A 16,417-nucleotide genomic window follows, 5' to 3' on the forward strand; every position below is an offset into this window, starting at 1 on the left:
AATACAGGCAGATTCCCGGACCATCCATGGGCCGGATTTAGAAGGCAATTGGGCCGCATCCGGCCCCCGGGCCTTAGTTTGCCTACCCATGCTTATGAGTGGCAGAATATATGAAATGTGCATAATATCTCTGTTCTTCAGTGGAGATGAACTATTACCTATCCTTATTGAAAGATGCTTGCCGTCTCCTTCCCATTTCCATTTCTTCTTTCTGCTCACTCAGAAAGCGCATATACTCATTCACAGAGAAAGAGATGTGCCATATAATGTGTTTAGCATGTCTAGTATCTTAAAAAGTGGAAACTGCAACAGAATTCCATTTGAGATGCCAGCCGGCCATGCAAGAGACTCCATTCTAGTCCCTTCCTCACCCAATGTTTCTGTCCTACCGTCAACAACAGGCAGTGAACATTACATGCCCACTGAGCATGTTCAGTCCTTAGTGAACTGTTTGGGGGCTTCCTCCAACTTTTCCCCAACATGTCTTTTTGCAGACCTCAGAATTCCCCCAAGCCTGCTGATATACCTCCCTCTTGTGAGTGTTGCCGTTTAAGTTATATGGGGTATTTTTGATAGGTAAGTGTGTGGCTCCATTAAACAAATCCCTTACTAATGATCTCCGGAGGGGAGAATCAGTTTTCAGGATACTTTACTTGGAGTCGTTCTATAAACCCTGGAGGTTAATTTCTAAGTATACCCATTTTTTTACAAACAAATGCATTCTCTGACAGGACACTTTTGAAGAACAGGGAAATTCTATGAGATAAACCCCGAAAGAGACTGCATTCAACTCAAAGGTCCGTAAAGCCCAGTATCCTGTTTCCAGCAGTGGCAAGCCAAATTCTTTGGAGAAACTTAGGGAGGAGGCCTTAAAGGCAACAACATTAGAATCACAGAATCAGAGAACTGTAGAGTTAGAAAGGGCCTTGTGGGTCATCTAGTTCAATCTCCTGCAATGCAGGAATATGCAGCTGTCCCCTACAGGGATCAAACTCATGACCTTGGCATTATCAGCACCACCCTCTAACCAACTGAGCCACCTCCAGACCACAAAGAAGCGTAGGATCTCTGTACATGGAGTTATCAGGACTGACGCCTCCCCCTCTATGGATTTCTCTCTTTTTAAAAAGCTTCTTAAGGCTATACGTGCTAGATGCTTGTGTAGCAAATGTGCCTAGAGGGGGAACAGGATCGCCTGCTCTTCCCACCTCCTATGTGCTACTAGCGTAAAAGCTTAGATGCATGCAAGTTATATATGTGTAGGGTTTGTCTTCACCTGTCAGTCCTACCTACATATATGGACTGTCTCCCATATGCAATCCACGTTGACAGTCCTTAAGGCTGGTCATTGCGTCTAGAGGCAATGAATTCTATTGACCTAGCCGTTCAATGTGGGAACATTAAATGTTGATGCAGGCGGTCCTTCCTTTTCCTGGGGGCGCCCATTCACTCAGGCAAATGTGAAAGTATTCTCCAAGTTGTCATAGCTTGTGCCACCTTGGTGCTTGTGGGTGCACAGGTGCCCGCAGAGGCCTGCTCTGGTACCCTGCTCAACTGAAGCTCCGTTGGAAAGAAACGCATTGTAGCCAATAGAATAGGCGCTTGGTTCTGGAGGGTTTGTCTGGTTTGCAAATACAGTGGTACCTCGCAAGATGAATGCCTCGCAAGACGGAAAACTCGCAAGACGAAAGGGTTTTTTGTTTTTTGAGCTGCTTCGCAAGACGATTTTCCCTATGGGCTTGCTTCGCAAGACGGAAACGTCTTGCAAGTTTGTTTCCTTTTTCTTAACACCGTTAATACAGTTGCGACTTTACTTTGAGGAGCAACTCATAGCACGCGGTGTGGTAGCCTTTTTTGAGGTTTTTGAAGACTTTGGTGATTTTTGAAGCTTTTCCAAAACTTTTCCGACACCATGCTTCGCAAGACGACAAAACTCGTGGAACGAATTAATTTCGTCTTGCGAGGCACCACTGTATAGCCCAGGAGCTCAAAAGGGTTGGAACCCCATGATCTAAGGGGTCAATGCAGGTATGCTACTGAATGGTAGCCGTTTACATGACCGCAGCAGCGATTTTCCAGCGATTCAATCCCCAGGTAGGGCTGGAGGAGAAGGAGAAGGAGGAAAAGAAGAAGAAGAGGAGGAGGAGGAGGAGGAGGAGGAGGAGGAGGAGGAGGAGGAAATTGTTTATACCCCACCCATCTGGCTGGGTTTCCTCAGCCACTCTGGATGGCTCCCAACATCATCATCATCATCATCATCATCATCATCATCATCATCATAGAGTGACAAAACATCAAACATTAGAAACTTCCCTAAACAGGGCTGGCTTCAGATGCCTTCTAAAAATCAGATAGTTGTTTATTTCCTTGACATCTGAAGGGAGGGCATTCCACAGGGAGGGCACCACTACCGAGAAGGCCCTCTGCCTGGTTCCCTGTAACCTCACTTCTTGCAGTGAGGGAACTGCCAGAAGGCCCTTTGTGCTGGACCTCAGTGTCCGGGCTGAACGATGGGGGTGGAGATGCTTCTTCAGGTATACTGGGCCGAGGCCGTTTAGGGCTTTAAAGGTCAGCACCAACAATTTGAGTTGTGCTCGGAAACGTACTGGGAGCCAATGTAGATCTTTCAGGACTGGTGTTATACGGTCTCGGCGGCCGCTCCCAGTCACCAGTCTAGCTGCTGCATTCTGGATTAGTTGTAGTTTCCGGTTCACCTTCATAGGTAGCCCCACGTAGAGCGCATTACTCCGAAATCTTGGAGAGCCACTGCCTGCCTGGGTCATGCTGAGCAAAATGGACCAATGGCCTAACTCGGTATTTGGCAGCATCGTATGTTTTGGGCTGACAAAAAATGTGACCCGTAAAGCAACCCTTTAGCTCCCACCAGTAAGTGCTTAGGTAGGAACATGGCATAGTGATGTCATCAACCAAGACTATCCCCTTCAGGAACCACAGGTGGTGGCTGCCTAGCGCAGGGCTCCAGTGGCCAGGTGAGAGCAGGGCTGCGGCACCTTTAATAGTTATGCAAGTAAAATTTCCGCAGAGGTGTGGTCTATGATGTACAGGGATTCTCTACACTGGACTTGTGGGAATGTTGTGGATAGTAGGAGACGATATATTGATTGAATATTATCCTTCCTCACTCACGCTAGTAGTGAGTCAGTAGCAGAGTACATTTCCCAGTAGATTGCAGGAAGCTGGTTGGTAGATTCATTTGAATCTCTTTACTTAAGTAGTCCAATCTGGCTTGCCCAGATTGGGTTTGTTCCTGGTAAATTCCTCTTTAATTCCTCTTAAAAAGAATAAAGATACAGCAGTCTTCTTTTAAAAGTAATGATAATAAATTTACAGTCATACCTCATGTTACGTCCGCTTCATATTACGTTCTTTCAGTTACGTCCTGTGGTGACCCGGAAGTACTGGAAAGGGTTATTTCCGGGTTTCGCCACTCGCGCATGCGCAGAAGCGCAAAATGTCATCACACGCATGCACCGAAGCGGCAAATTGCAACCCCTCGTGTGCACAGACACGTCGCTGCGGGTTGCGCTCTTTTCATGTTGTGAATGGGCCTATGGAACGGATCTCATTCGTAACCAGAGGTACCACTGTACTTACATTCAGTTCACAGTAGGTTCCCTGAAGGCCAGCTTTGGTTTGTAGTTACAGAAAAGGATTTGAGTTCATCCCATATGGGAATGAGCCCATGTCCTGCTGGCTGAGAGCAAGCAGACAGCAAAATACATCAATATCAGAAGAAAGTCAAAGAGTTGTAATAATAATAATAATAATAATAATAATAATAATAATAATAATAATAATATATTATTTATACCCTTTTATATCCTGCCCATCTGGCTGGGTTTCCCCAGCCACTCTGGGAGGCTTCCAGCAAAATATTAAAATACAATAATTCATCAAATATTATCAAATTCATCAAATAATTCATCAAATATTGTGTTTCCGAGCACAATTCAAAGTGTTGGTGCTGACCTTTAAAGCCCTAAACTGCCTCGGTCCAGTATACGTGAAGGAGCGTCTCCACCCCCATCGTTCAGCCCGGACACTGAGATCCAGCACCAAGGGCCTTCTGGCGGTTCCCTCATTGCGAGAAGTGAGGTTATAGGGAACCAAACAGAGGGCCTTGTCGGTAGTGGCGCCCACACTGTGGAACACCCTCCCTTCAGATGTCGAGGAAATAAGCAGCTATCTTCTCATTAAAAGACATCTGAATGCAGCCCTGTTTAGGGAAGTTTTTAATATTTAATGCTGTATTGTTTTTAACACTTGATTGGAAGCCGCCCAGAATGGCTGGGGAAACTCAGCCAGATGGGCAGGGTATAAATAATAAATCATCATCATCATCATCATCATCATCATCATCATTATTATTATTATAAAAGTCAAAGAGAGCATGGCATCAAGAGGAAGATGGCTGTGTGACTGGCCCTTTTACAGGGTTTCACAAGGTCATGACCATCTACCTGGTCACAGGCAGGAAGAGGATGCTCCACACAGGTGTGACAGGAAGTCCTCCTGGCTGGAGTAACATCCCCCTGTGTGTCCACTCTGGGCAAACAGGAAGTGTTGTACTTGACTGCTTACGTTACATCCCAGGGGACTCGACTCCAGTCATGCTTGGGGTCAACAGACGCTGGGAAAGGTGCTTAGGGCTCTTTGACTGAGGCTCTTCCCCAAGCTTCCACCAATGCTCTCAGCACAGCAATGCTGCTAAAATGTCCGCCGTGGGAAGCACCCCTGAAAAGCTGTACGTGCAGGATTGCTGGTTTGGAAGCCAAAGAGCATTCCTATGCATTTAAAACCTCCCAGATACGGCAGGAAGCAAGGCAGCCGCAGTTTTCCTGCCTTTTCCCACCCGGCCCCTGTTCTTCCCTGACCTGGTGCAACTGACTGGGGCTACAGATATGCCACACGGCAAGCAGCAGGACCCAGGAAGAGGCTGGGCAGGAGAAGGCCCTGCCACAATGGAAGATCTGAAGGCATAGGACTGCTCTCTTGGGGACAGGATGCTCAAAATAACCTATTTCTGGAGGGGTGGGAGAGCAGTTCTGACTGACTGAGTCCCTACCGTTGCTCAGCAATATCTGCTGCATGCGCCATAAACTGTTTCAGTGTTTTAAACAACCAGATGGCCCGCAGGGAGTCTTCATTTTCTCTACAGTTCTGTTTATAAAGTTTACAGCTGCAACAGTATGCCTCTCCCTTCTCTATTCACTTTTGAGATCTGTCAGTCTCTGTTCTCTCAGTTTCTCATTTTCTCTCTCTTATTCTACACATTTCTGCAGCCATTTGCAATCTGTTTTTTTAAATTCACAAATTCTTTGGCATTTTGGTGCAAACGTTCCCTAATAAACGCAATCATGTATGCCGTTTTGATGAATGCACGCATTTTTACAAGCGATTTCTCCTAATATAACACATTTTTGTATGTTTTCGTCGCTGCTGACGGCTGAAAATCATACTTCCTGAAGTCGCTGCTGCTGCTGTTATAATTATTGTTAAAAATATTTTAGGATGCCTTCTAGGGTCAGTTCCAACTTCCAACATATAATTAAAACAACTAAAATATACCAGAAGCACCATAAAGACAGCAGTAGGAGGAATCCATAACAATAACATAGCAATGTGAGCAGCATTCGTCACTGAAATCAAGCAAAATGGTTATCTCCATTGAAATCTGGTTAAATAATATTTGGAACTTGGCTTTATTGAACGCCTTACGTACCACAGAAAGGTAATTAAAGGCACTTCAGGGATAGACACTTTTCGTGAGACTTGGCTTCCTTTATTTTCCTTTGTAAATGAGACAGGAGATACTCTTATTCCACCCCAAACACGAGAATCTCCCTGGGGAGGATATTTGAATAGGTAATACATAAATAGATGCATTGCTTGTGTGCTGTGTACTTCATATGAACCTTAATTAGAATGTACCACTGGACAAATTAATGTAGTCATGTGTTGTTCTTGTATTACATGAAAAGCAATACAAATTATTGGAGGGGAGAATACATATACATAACATACAATGCCATATACTGGACCTACCCACAGCAGCTGCAATAATTTAGCTATATGCCATAATGAAAACAAAAGAAACATTTCAGAGCAGAGCCGCAAATTTAGCTTCCTGCCCGCCAGCAGGAATAAGGAGACACACAATGTAATGTAGCTTTTCATCACCAGACAGCAATATATACATAAATCCTCTAGCTGTAATAACAAAAGCCTTCCTGAAACTCAGTTCATGGTGTATTCACATTACCAGCTGGTTTTGGGGGGAAATGCATCAAAACGCAGTATTTCCAAAGAAGTGTCAGGATAGATATGGATTGTGCTAATGTCATACGTACAGGAAATGAGAATGTGCACACAGCCTGAGACTTTTTTTTTTTCAAAAACAACTCCCTTACTTGAGAAGACCAAACCCACCCATAGCTGTCAAGCGTCCCTTATTTGGTGGGACAGTCCCCTATCCCAGCGCCATGTCCCACTGCTGTCCCTTATTGATGATGTCCCTTAAATAAGCTACTGAAGGTAATGGGGCCATTTCTATGTCCAGCTGTGCTTTGTCAACAACAAATTGTTGCTGGTTTTTTGTGTTGAATATATGCTATATGGTAATTTATGGACCTAATAGGTATCTAAAGCCATTTGCACGCAACAAAATATGTATGTTATCAAAGTAATTGTTGATCCCTTATTTTGGCAGCTGATCCCTTATTTTCGAGGCTGCTGGTCCCTTATTTTCAAATCTGTAAGTTGACAGCTATGCCACTGTCCCTCCAGTTACTCAGCCTTGGTGACCAGGAAATTTGGGAGGTGAAGTATCTTCATGGTTGGGGCAACTTCTGCATGGAATTTGCACATACAATGTGTGTCTTTGGATCCTTCCTGCAAAAATAGCGACTGTCTGGAAAAGCTCAACTGACACAGGGTTTTTTTAATGGGGAAATCAGGTCCAGCCAAGTAGTTTGATCCGGACAGACAAATTAAATATATATGTATAAAGTTTGCCGTTTTGGAGGAACCAAACTGCAAAAAAGAGGCTGTGCAAAATAGGCACAGCAGCAAACAGATACTTTGGGATGAAATGTTCTTCTCTGGCTCTGATTTTAAAAAGGGATTCCCCTCCCCCTTCCGGTACTTTGCTGTTGCAAAGCTATGAACCCACGTAACCTACAGATGCCTAGGCTAGGGAGTTGTTGTTGTTGTTTTTAATTGCTAGAAAGTTTGATCTAATGAAGACTTATCCAGGCAGCACTGGCATTTTTCTCCAGAAACGTTCTGAACTCTAGCGAAAGCCTTTCAAATCACGCCCTGGCATTTGTAGGGTTATTCGCATTGGATAATAAGCCCCCGCCATCAAGCTCCTGGGATCTGCATGTCTCTCTGCAATAAGCAGTGACTTTTTCTAACATTTCAAAAGCATTGTAGGGAACCCAGACATGAGGCATTACCTCAGAAACAGCTGAGTAAACTCTCCAGCTGGGCCATTGATCTGTGCGAACTGAAAACTCTTCAAAGCGGCAAAGAGGAGATTAAAGGGGACATTATGTCCTCACAGGTCACTGGGAGAGGCTCTAATGGCCTCCTTCGCATTCCACTTCAGACGGCAACACGTGTTCTTATGCAACCAGGGATGGTAAACGCTAAGAACTCCCACCAAGGAGCTGCTTTCGTATCAAACTACCATTGTATTGTTCTTTTTTTTGCATGCAGACAATTTTGAGCATCACTTCTAGACAGGGTAGGGGGTGAAGAAAGAAATGCCCTCCTTCCTGCGGCAACTCCCATCATTACCTCCAGTGGCAACAAGTCACCTGTACTTGGCCTTCTGCCTTACATAACAGAGACATACCCATTTAGCAGTCTATTTTTTTGCAAACAAAATTGCTGGGGTTCCCTTAGAGATCAAGCTTGTCACCATAGGCGGGGAAGACACCTATGACTCTGCACCAGTCAGACTCATCTCTGCCTCTTGGCCTCCCTCCTCTCCTCTCCAGCTTCTGCCCCTGATTCTGGACTGCTCTCTGCCACCGACTCTCCCAGCTCACTAAGCCCTGTTGCCAACTTCAGCTTCAGACACCTCCTCCTCCCAGTCTTCTCCCTCTGACCACTCATTGTCATCTCACCACGAATCCCTGGGCGCTGAGCCTTCTCCCCTTGGGGGTTACCCAGGTAGTTCTCCCCCCATTCCTCAGCATCCATCCGGTCCATGACACACCGCTAGTCGAAGGCAACAACAGACAATGAGCTAGATTGGCCAATGGTCTGACTTTGTATAAGATAATTACCTAAGTTCCACTTGGAGATGTGGACATTGAATCTTTTACATGCATGCACAAAGCATGTGCTCTGCCCTTGGTCAACTTCATGTTGACATAGAAGGATATGAAGACTGCGTTATTATCTTTTCCTTTTTGGTCCCCATAAAATCAGTAGGCTTTCTCCCCAGGCCAGATAAAAAGAATCACAGGCAAACTGCTGCAAAATAGCATTCTCACTCCTGCTTCCATTAAAGTACAGTGGTGCCTCGCAAGACGAAGTTAATCCGTTCCGCGAGTCTCTTCGTCTTGCGGTTTTTTCGTCTTGCGAAGCATGGCTATTAGTGGCTTAGCGGTTTAGCGGCTATTAGCGGCTATTAGCGGCTTAGCGGCTATTAACGGCTTAGCAGCTTTAAGAAAAAGGAAACAAACTCACAAGAACTCGCAAGACGTTTCGTCTTGCGAAGCAAGCCCATAGGGAAATTCGTCTTGCGGAACGACTCAAAAAACGGAAAACCCTTTCATCTAGCGAGTTTTTCGTCTTGCGAGGCATTCGTCTTGCGGGGCACCACTGTACCAGCTCCCGAAACCTTAGTTTTAGTGTAGAGTTATACCACGATGCTTTCTCAGTGTAGGAGAGAAAGAGAAAGAACTCTTTTAGCAGCCTCCTTACCTAGAAATGTGACTTTCTTGTCTCCTAGGTTACCAGGCAACTGGGGAGGAACTAATTGGCCAAGCAACCTGCGGCAAGGCGAGGGTTGTGGAGGAGTCTGGCACCCAAGCAATTAAAGATTTGCCACAAGTGGCACATGACAAAATTGACTCTGACTCTTCGGCGTAGAAAAAATCCTTGCAGCTAATAAAGGTAGACCTGTCTTCCAGCTAACTTCCTGTTGAACAGTGAAATGGGCAGGACGTACCCATGTTGTAAATCACTGTTTAGGTGACGTTTTCACCCGTTAGCATCTCCATTGAGAAGACTTAGGTGGCTAGGTTTACAGGAGCCCAAGGTCTGGACTGATCACACTATTTCGGGCTTGGAAGGAATGTTCTTGTGGGGGACTTGTGGCTTTCTAGATGTTGCCTGAGTCCAGCTCCCACCAGTCCCAGCCAGCATGGCCAAAGGTCAAGGATGTTACAAGTTGTAATTCGGCGACATGTAGAGGACACAGCCTTGACTGCCTCTGTTCTAGGTAGGGTTGCCATATTTCAAAAAGTAAAAAACAGGAAACCCCAGAATTGTTGAGCTTTTTCGCAAAAGCACCAAAAAAACACGATTTTTTTATTGACTTGCCCAAGGTCCTGGTAATGTCCAGGGAAATCCAGACATAAAGGCTACTCCCTGTATCTTCAAAGCTCGTTCTTTCCCTCAGACAATTTTGGACACTGCAGTTTGTTAAAGTTTGCTGGGGATTGTATCTCTGTGAGGAGTAAACTACAGTGCCCAGAATTCTTTGAGGGGGGAAATGTGCTTTGAATGTACCTTATAGGTCTAGTGTACACAGCCTGACTGTGATGTGTTATTTGAAATATTTATTCACCGCCTACTAACCAAAGTGCTTTGAGGTGGGTGTGCCATTTTAAAGGGCCAAACTTAATTTTTGCATTTTTCTTTTCAGTGAGGGGTTTTTAAAATCTGTTCTTCAGTGAGAGGAATTAAAATCTGCTTTTATTGTTGTGACTGGACAACACTTAGTTTGGTAAGTCTATGTCTGATGAAGAAACACATTAGCTGCTTTTGGAAAGCCAAAGGTTTTTTTAAAAATTTTACCTTCTGAAAATGTCAGGTACTGCTAAATAATAGTAATAATAATAATAAATAAAAATAATAATATATAATATAATTGCAAGTACATGGGAATCATTTTTAGCGATTCCCATGAAATTTCACACGCATCTTACTTACCAAGCAAAAGTGAATTATATTAGTTTAAGCAAAATATATTTTGAATTCCAAAGTCATGTTGCAACTTTTTTAGCACAACCCTCATTTTTGGAATTTGAAAGTTGAGAAATGCAACATGCCATAGTTATAATGCTGTAATAATGTCTCCTTCATGCCTATATGAAGTTATGTGTACATAGAAATGTTCTTGGAAACTTCCAACTGATTGCACAAAGGCAAGAATCACACCTGCATACCCTGAAAGTGTCCCCAAATAACTATTTTTTAATTGCAAGAGAACAGTGGCCATTTTGGTTGCTGTGATCTCGCGCAATTTTGCGGCACGATTTCCCCCCAAATAAAGCACTTTTGGGGGGCCGTGATCTCATGCAGTGCCCCAAATTGCACATTTTGGGCACACTGTGCCTGAAAACGTGCTTTTTGGGGGTGGGACTGTGGTGTGAAATCACACAAGATCATGGCAACCAAAATGGCCACCATGCTATAAAAATGGGAAGATGATGTCCTGGATTTTGGCTTCAAAGTGTTGGCGGTTATGCACCTTTGACTCTACCCATTCTTATCTTTGGCCCATCCTGGTTCCTTACCCAGATGGGGTACTCTTGTCCCCTGAGATACATGGATATCATAGAAAAATAAGGTAATGTTATAAGCTGCAATGCTTTAAATGAAGGATTTGCTGAACAAATAATCTTAATTGGGATACAAGAAGGAGAAGTATGAGGAGGTCTGAGAAATTTGTTATTTAAAAGTATGGTTTATGAATTTTATGCCTGTGTTTAATGTTTCTGTTTGTTTTGTTTGTTTAAAAAATTGGAAAATTTAATAAATATTCCTTAAAAAAAAAAAGATATCATAGATCACCACTGGTGCTAAGCCAGTCCTGCAAAACTTACGATTCAACAACCTAAATGCTGCTCCCCAGCTGTAAATGGCAGCCAATCAAGGGCATGTCTAAACCCCTGGTTTTGCTGTCTGCCTGGCACTGCAGCAAATGAAATAAAATAAGGAGATGTACTGAGTGACTGACTGGCCACCATATATTAGTCATACCTTGTGCAGGTCGGATAATCAGTGACTTTGAACTTATTGTTCTCATCTCTCTCTTTTCCCATCTTCTGTCTTGGCCTAAGTGCACTTGTGACGCAGCCCCTCGTTTTATCTCCGTCCCGGCTATTTAGAGCCCTTGTTCTTAGAACCATTGACCTTTCAAAAAGTAAGAGCTCATTTGTTGATCATTCAATACTAACACTTAAAAGTGGTTCAGCTGGGCCTTGATAACACCTGCAGAAGGGGAAGGCGGCGTCAGCAAAGAATTTCATGAGGGACTTATTTGAAACTGGAATCAGCACTGCTTTGGGGAAGGGGGTTATAGTTCAGTGGTAGATTGTGTGCCAGATGCCCCACATTCAGCCCCCAGAATCTCAAAGTAGAGTTGGGAGAATCCCCTGTCCAAACCCCTGGAGACCTCGTATACCATCTCAGACCACTGATCCATCTAGCTCAGCTTCAGTGTAGAAAATGCTGAGCTAGGTGGATCACTTATCCAAAGTTGTATAAGGCAGATTCCTTTGTTCCCACGATGCCTATTTGCAATGCCTGGACACAAATCAGACCGTATCCTTAAGCTAGGGTTGCCAATCCAGGCTAGTTGCCATATGTCTGGGCTTTCCTGGATATTTTGCCGATCCTCAATGTATGGCAGCCCTACCTTAAGCATGTACAGCAGCCTTCCCCAACATGGTGCCCTCCAAATGTTTTGGACTACAACTTCTATCAGCCCCAGCCAGCATGGCCAGTGGTAATGGATGATGGGATTTGTAGTCAACAGAATCTGGGGTGGGGGGAGTATCAGACTGAGGAAGTCTGGTTTACAGAGTGGTTTTCCCTATTCAGTGTGGAATCTACTGGGCATTTTACAAAAGGCTTTTGGATAAGATGGCATAAATTTTGGGAAGATTGATTACCACACCCTCTCATTTTGTAGTTCAAATACAGTCATACCTTGGGTTGAAGTAGCTTCGGGATAATTATTTTCGGGTTGTGTGCTGTGGCAACCCAGAAGTAACGGAGCGCGTTACTTCTGGGTTTCGCCACTCGCGCATGCGCAGACAGTTAAAATGATGTCACACGCATGCGCAGAAGTGGCGAATCGCGACCCGCGGACGCGGGTTGTGTTCACTTCTGGATGCGAACAGGGCTCCGGAACGGATCCCGGTCGCATCCAGAGGTACCACTGTATGGTTTCATTGTTTTAAATTAGCATCTGAACTGAAATCGGTAGTGGAGCAATCCATTCAGATTAGCATTGGGATCATTCATTGTTTTGCCCGAATACATTTTGCTGCCTGTCTGATGTCAGAGGGAGGTGGAGTGTCATTGAATCTGAAATATACTCGGAGTTGAGAGTGGATTTCATGCTCTTTATTCAGCTCATAGTGGTGAGGAGGAATGGAAGTTCCCCCACAATATCTGCTTTATATACATTATTTACACAATAGGCTGCACGTGATTAGCTAATTCTGGGATTCTCCTGTAGGCCAATCAGGTTGTGGATTCACTTCCACCTGCAGCTGGATTGGGTGGCTCCTGCGGACCAATCAGACTGCTGCATTGTTCTAGGACCAATCAGACTGCTGCATTTTGGATCCTATTGTTCTAGGACCAATCAGACTGTTGCATTTTGGATCCTATTGTTCTAGGACCAATCAGACTGCTGCATTTGGGATCCTATTCAACTCAGTACATAACAGAACCCTATTTCAACACTCAAGGTGTGTTGAGGCAGCAGGCTAGTTTAGTGGGTGCAGCATGGACTCCCCTTTCCCCATGCTTCTCATCCCTTCTTGCAGTAGTTCTTCAGACGTTTTGTGAAAGGGGAACTCAGTGGTACGATGGATCCTGGACCTGGGACATGCGAAGAGGGGTGTCTGCTTATGTCCACAACCCGCACTAACCAAATGGGGAAACTATGGGAAACCATCAAACTCAAATCGGCAAGGAATCTTCTGAATCATAACAGGCCAGGTGCCAAGACATTCTTCTGCCTGACATGAAAGAAATGAAGGCACTCACTCACGTGCAGAAGCCAAGTGGACTGAACATGAAATCTTCCTCCAAGTTTAGCTTAGGGCTAACTTAGGGGTACCAGGTCTAACTTAGGGGCATCATCCTACAGTATCCAGCACCTGAGGCAGCTGCTTCACTCTGCCACACGCTAGGGCCAGCCCAAGCTCCCTGGCCCTATCATAAATGGACGGTTGGGGTATCTCATTTGCCGGTTAAGAGACTCTACTCTCACTGTTGGCCTTCTCCTTGCTGACAAATTGGCAGAACCCGGGTCTGTCACCCCCTGAAATTTGCAGCTACAAAGACCCAAATGGGTTGCAGCTGCACACACAGAATTATTCTGAGTGTGTCACCGAACTCCTGGTCATTTTTGCCTTGGGCAAGAGAAAGGATAAATTTGGCCCTTGCGACAAGTGTATACAAGCAATATACAATAATCTGAAAATGCAATTGTCCGTTTCTCCAGAAACTGGCTGAAGAGCAAATCTTTAAAAGCCGTGTAAAGACCCAGTAGAACATTAAACAAGCTTTCAGGGTTAAATGTGTCCAATAGCTCAACCCCAACCATTCTCACCAAACCTTGCACGGAAGCTGCCAGAACGTGTGAAGGTAGCTGCAATATTTCCCCATTAAATATAGTTATGTACAGTGGTACCTCGGGTTAAGTACTTAATTCGTTCCGGAGGTCCGTTCTTAACCTGAAACTGTTCTTAACCTGAAGCACCACTTTAGCTAATGGGGCCTCCTGCTGCTGCCGCGCTGCTGGAGCCCGATTTCTGTTCTCATCCTGAAGTAAAGTTCTTAACCTGAGGTACTATTTCTGGGTTAGCGGAGTCTGTAACCTGAAGCATATGTAACCTGAAGCGTATGTAACCTGAGGTACCACTGTATTTCAAATCTTCTAACTCCCCCCCAAAAAGTGCTCTGATGGTGTTTCCTGCTTGGCAGGGGGTTGGACTCGATGGCCCTTGTGGTCTATTCCAACTCTATGATTCTATGATTCTATGGAAAAAAGCCATGTTCCAGCCCTAACGAGCCCTTCTCCTGCTTATTTCTTGGAGATACAGAACAGTTTGGAGGGACAGAAAAAGGAAGGTTTCCTTCCCGGCTCCGGGCGGCAGCTGGGCCCTGAATGACAAGTGCTGGCTGTTCTGTGAACCAGCGGGCCAGAGACAGTGCACAAACACAGAGAAACACAGAAGCTGCCTGGCGCCGGCTGGCCCGCAGCTCCCTCCCCATCCTTGCCCTCTCCTCTCTCTCTCTTTTCCCCTTTCCAGACTGCAGCTTGGCAACTGGCATGGAGGAAAGAGCAGAGATGAGGTAAGGTGTGGCTTCCTGCAGCTCGCCTCCCTCTCTCCTCTCATCGTGGGGGCTTTGGGTTCATGAAAGCAGCGAGCTGCTTTGTTTTGGAAAGATGCCGCTACATCTGCACAGCAGGGTTCCATCCTGAGTGGAGGCCTTGGCACCCGAGAGAAGCCAGGATTTGGTGCCCCCGAGAACCACGAGACAACCTTCTGCAAGTCTCATTCTTGGGACTACAAATGCAGCCAGCTTCCTCACACAGCTCCCTTGAGACCCTGACAGTGCCTTATTCGGAATACTGTACAGCATTTTTCTAAGTTCATAGCGGTATCCCATAAAAGACAACAACACACCATGAGATTAACTGCAACACGCTCTACGTGGGGCTACCTTTGAAGGTGACCTGGAAACTACAACTAATCCAGAATGCGGCAGCTAGACCAGTGACTGGGAGTGGCCGCCAAGACCACTTAACACCAGTCCTGAAAGATCTACATTGGCTCCCAGTACAGTGGTACCTCAGGTTACATATGCTTCAGGTTACAGACTCCGCTCACCCAGAAATAGTACCTCGGGTTAAGAACTTTGCTTCAGGATGAGAACAGAAATCGTGCAGCGGCAGCGCAGCGGCAGCAGGAGGCCCCATTAGCTAAAGTGGTGCTTCAGGTTGAGAACAGTTTCAGGTTAAGAACGGACCTCCGGAACAAATTAAGTACTTAACCCGAGGTACCACTGTACGTTTCTGAGCACAATTTAAAGTGTTGGTACTGACCTTTAAAGCCCAAAATGGCCTCGGCCCTGTATACCTGAAGGAGCATCTCCACTCCCATCGTTCTGCCTGGACACTGAAGTCCAGCTCCGAGGGCCTTCTGGTGGTTCCCTCCCTCAGAAGACATCTGAAGGCAGCCCTGTTTAGGGAAGCTTTTAATGTTTGATGTTTTGTCACTCTTTCATTATTATTAATATTCTGTTGGGAGCCACTCAGAGTGGCTGGGGAAACCCAGCCAGATGGGTGGGATATAAATAATAAATTATTATTATTAACTAAAGGCGGGGCGAGAAAGCAAAATAGCTCCTTGTGTCTTTGCCAGTATCATCTGCAATCCCCCCCCTCCCGATCCCCATAGCCTATAAATTCAACAAGCTATCTTCCTCTCCTAAGAAACAAAACCAAAACACATCCATTATAAGGACTGTTCTCAAGTTCCAACTCATGTTAAAATTACTAGAAGCAGCCTGTGCCAAGTCAGATCAGTGGGTTGACCTTTATGCACTCCAATCAATGGGTTTCAAGGTGTGTTATCCAACACACACCTGGGTGTGCAAGGCTAGGTGAATAAGGTACTTCTTACTCCAAAAATCATCATCATCAAACCTTTATTGGCATCACTTACAAACATTCAGAATCTAGTATAGGTAGGTATTATATAGAGTAATGTAGGTATGTTTTATGTTATGAAAATTAGGTAGTGTGTTGTGTATGTGTATTGTATAAATGTATATGTATGTGTTTTATATGTTAATAAAATAAAAAATAATAATACGAACATTCAGAATAAATTGGCTCGTGTGATCTCGTTGCCATTTCAACAGTAAAGTCATTTGCCAAAGGGAAGAAGAGGCGAGCAATCTATTTCATCTCTGTGGGTCTCCAGCAAGGGCAGGATCCTGTAGCGTACTTTGGTGACAAAAAATTAAATAGAGGAACTTAGCTACTGTCTTGGTGAGCTCCTGGTCTATCCCCTGTAATAAGAAGCATATAACCTCCGTGTTGGAATACATAGATGGTCTAAGAATTGTTGGCGGAGAGCATCATATATTTTACATTTAAGGGCCATGTGAGTTTCCACCAGGT

Source organism: Podarcis raffonei, chromosome 3 (assembly GCF_027172205.1).
Source record: "Podarcis raffonei isolate rPodRaf1 chromosome 3, rPodRaf1.pri, whole genome shotgun sequence".
In the NCBI taxonomy this organism is placed as follows: Eukaryota; Metazoa; Chordata; class Lepidosauria; order Squamata; family Lacertidae; genus Podarcis; species Podarcis raffonei.